The 4,084-nt window shown below is 36.0% G+C and overlaps 1 non-coding gene across 1 annotated transcript; it reads right to left on the bottom strand.

The window, feature by feature from the left end:
• Positions 1-2,315: 2,315 nt before the first annotated feature.
• On the bottom strand, positions 2,316-2,479 carry LOC129404711 (U1 spliceosomal RNA). Its single transcript, XR_008630073.1, has one exon. It is a non-coding gene; the product is annotated as a U1 spliceosomal RNA (small nuclear RNA).
• Between the last annotated feature and the right edge of the window lie 1,605 nt (positions 2,480-4,084).

Genomic DNA, 4,084 nt, shown 5'->3' with positions numbered 1-4,084 from the left:
AAATAATAAAATCCATAAATCTATATCCCCAAGTCACAATGCTAATTTATCAAAATTTCCAAAACTAATTCTAAAAATAGTTTTAAAATTATTTACATCATATTTAAAATTTAAAATAACATTTATCTGAGAAAAATATAAGAACATGGCAGACAACCTACAGAACTGAATTTGCCAAGATGCTGGCTGGGGCTTGTAACTATGGTGAGAGGCTGGACATTGACACTCGTGGTTGGTGTGATATTGCTTGAAACATTAGTATTAATAGTACCGTAAGTCACAATACCTAAATAATACTTGAATAAGAAAAAAGAAAGAAATTAAGCTATATCTATTTTCTGTACTTAAAGAGCTCTAGAGATGCCATTAAAATCTATTGGAAGTATAGAACAATAATATAAATTGACAAGCTGGAAAACAAATATGCAAAAGCTGCTTGATTTTTATTTTCAATCAGTGAAGAAGAGAAAGAAATGATGAAACTTACTTTTGTTACAATGGCATTAAAAAAATCAAGTACGTAGGAATCAAGGTAATAAAGATTATGAAAGGCATAGACTATGTGATCATTAAATGAAATAGAATATATGAAATTGAATAATACTCCATGCTCACGGACTGAAGTAGCTAACATTACCAAAATGACTATCCTACCAAATACATTGTACTCATTTAATTCAACCCTTATCCAAGTTATAATTGTATTCATATGCAATATGCCAAAAACAGTAACAATAACAGGTCTCATGATCCTGACCTTGAAAGAGCCTCCAGTCATTGGGAAAGATGAGTAAGGAGAGGCTACTAAAATCTCAGGGCTGGGATGAATGGAGATGTTACTGGCGCCTGCTCAAGTAAATCTATGAACAATGGGATGACAGTGATACAGTGATTCTTCAAAACATAAAACAGGGGCTGGGGTAATACTACAGTGGGTACATCCTCTGACTTTCACTATGCCAACTGGAGTTCAATTTATGGCATCCTACATGATCCTCTGAGGGAATTTTCAGGAATAATTCCTGAGTGTAGAGCCAGGAGTAAGCCCTGAGCAATGTTGGGTGTGCCCACCGCCCCTCTTCCAAATAAAACAAATTCTAGCAAAATTTAAGGTCAGAAATATAGTAGAGAGGCAAAGGTAATTGCATTGCTTCCTACAGACCCAGGTTGGGTTTCCCAGTATCCCATAAGATCCACAAGCACTGCCAGGAGTGATCCCTGAGTGAAGGAGGTAAAATCTGAGAGTTTGTGGCCACCAAACTAAAACAAACTAACAAAGGAACATGGTAGCTGAATAAAAATGGTCCAAAGACAACAGAAACTGAGATATGGTTTAGTAGGAAACATAACAATGGGGGAAACTGAAAGAGTGAGGACATTGTGACAATGATGGAGGGAAGCAGAATGTTAGGTGTTTTCAAGCAGACAGAGTATGTGGTTCAAGAATATTTTATTTATATGTATAAAACTCTATAAATAACAATTTTGTAAACCATAATGCCAAAATTAATTTTTTAATGCTCATTTCTCTTGATACCATAGTTTGTCTACTAAGGATCTGGTTGTTAAGAGTGATGAGTTCATTTGAAACTGTTTAAAAATATATATTTAAAATAGAATTATAAATGTAATTGTTGAAAATAAATGTTGAAAATAGTGCTACAATTAATTTAGTATATAATCACATTAATGTTCAATGATACCACCTGAAAATTTGGATTAGATATTTGAGGGAAAAACCTAGGTGTATGTACCACCTAAATATATGTCTCAGATATACATGAATATATCTTTGAATGAAGGATTCTAGTCACCCATATGTGTTTGGCAGAGAATACTAAAATTTCTTTTGTTCTATATGCTGTAAGTAATTTTTGCATTGGATTTTCATTCCATGTAACACATTTACTGTCTTTAAATTAGATAAAAATAGAACAAAGACCACAAATTTATTAACAGTGGGGTACTGTACATAATTCATGTGATTTTTAGCTCTAGGCTGTTGTTTTCATATATCCTATATGCCTCTTTGATAAAAATACAAACTTTATAGACCAAAAAATGACTATTAAAATTTTTCAAATTTGTTTACTATGCTATGTCTATTTAAATGATTTTCAAAGGAAAAAAGTCTTGTTAACTAAAATAGCATATGTGTAAACATAAAATATACTGTTGAGGAAGCCATGCTCCTCAGAATCTTATGGCATAGGATAAAATATGTTTTATCATTTTCTTAGATAGGAACAGAAAATAAGAGCTGTGAATAAAATATGCCACTGAAGATATTTATGAAAGTCATTGATTTTTTTTTTTAGGATAGAGCTTGAATACAATCTCCCACTATCACAAATTATGCAGTCAAGTTTTTCACATTTGGGGAGATCATAGGAGTCAGCACATTCAGAATATAATGAATAAGCCAAGTCCGGGGAAAACTACCTTCATGGTCATGGTATCACTCCTGCTAGGTAAGTATTATCATTGATATTTTTTCTTGACAAGTCACAGAAAACACAGCAATGTATCATATACAACAGGGGATACTGGTGGCTGGAAATGAGCACTGGTAAAGGGATGGGTGCTGAAGATTGTATGACTGAAACTCATATATCTCAGTGATTCAATTTTTTTTAAATGTATCATATAAAATGTTATAATATCTCTATCTTGCCCCCATGCCTGGCTTTCTTCCAGGGGACCCTCAAAGAGGGTGGGCTTCAGCTTCCCTCCCTGCCCCAAGCAGAGCTCCCGCGGCTGAAGACCTCCAGAGCCTAGCCACAGCTATGCTCAAGGCCCCTCTCCACAGGTTCAGATGAGCCTCACACATGAAGGTACCGGCAGAGGAACCCAGGTGTGTGGAACCCTGGACTGAGACCTCCAAGCTTGCTCGGATCAGGACTGGGCCTCTTCCGCCCAGATTCCCCATTTTCTAGTAGCTAGGTGGTCCCCCGTTGCCTTGTAATCCCATCAATGGCCAACATCCAGGGACTATTAAACAAAGCTCACCCGGAAGCACAGGACATCTTATAGCCTAGTTCTCCCTCTGGGAGAACCTGGCAAGCTACTGAGAGTTTCTTGCCCAGTTGGGAGAGTCTCACAAGCTCCCTGTGGCATATTCATATGCCAAAACCAGTAACAATGACGGGTCTAATTCCTCTGCCCCTGAAAGAGCCTTCAATGTGGCACCATTGGAAAGGACGAGTAGAGAGGCTTCTAAAATCTCAGGGCTAGGACACATGGAGACGTTACTGAGATCACTCGAGAAATTCGATGATAAACGGTAATGATGATGGTAATGATGATCTCTATCTATAGATAATATATAGATAAGAGATTATACATATGTTATTTATAGTACATTTAGAAAATCTAGTGTTAAGATAGGGACTGAAGCGACAGCACAGTGGGTAGGATGTTTGCCTTGCACGCAGCCAACCCAGTTTCAATTCCTCCATCCTCCATCCTTCTCTGAGAGCCCGGCAAGCTACTGAGAGTATCATGCCTGCACTGGCAAGCTAACCATGGCTTATTTGACATGCCAAAAACAGTAACAACATGTCTCACAATCAAGACATTACTGGTGCCCGCTCGAGCAAATTGATGAACAGCTGGATGACAGTGATACAGTGCTACAGTGTTAAGATGATTATTATTAAACATATTTCATTGTGGCTTCTCTATAACATAATTAAACATACCAATAGGTGTTACATAGATGTTTTAACTTTTATGTTTGTTTTTCTTTTGGTTTGATTTAGTTTGGGGGCCAAACCAAGAAGTAATCAGAGCTTACTACTGGTTCTGTGCTCAGGGATAAATTCTATAAGCTTTGGGGTACCATATATGGTACCAGGCAGATCATATGCAAAGAAAGTGCCTTAACTCATACTATTTCATCTGACTCTGTTTTTGTATTTTTGTTTTACTTATATTTCCTTAGAAATATATTACATTAGAAAATACTTCTTTAGAAATAAATATTCCTTAGAAAATAAATTGAAATGGAAGAGGTTGTATTTTCTTTGTTTTGTTTGGCTGTTCTTTTATATGAGTATTTTAAAATTTAATTCTAAAATAAAAG

The sequence above is a fragment of the Sorex araneus genome, chromosome 4 (assembly GCF_027595985.1).
Source record: "Sorex araneus isolate mSorAra2 chromosome 4, mSorAra2.pri, whole genome shotgun sequence".
NCBI classification, from domain to species: Eukaryota; Metazoa; Chordata; class Mammalia; order Eulipotyphla; family Soricidae; genus Sorex; species Sorex araneus.
Note: the sequence above shows the minus strand (reverse complement) of the source record. Positions and strands in the feature narration are given on the sequence as shown.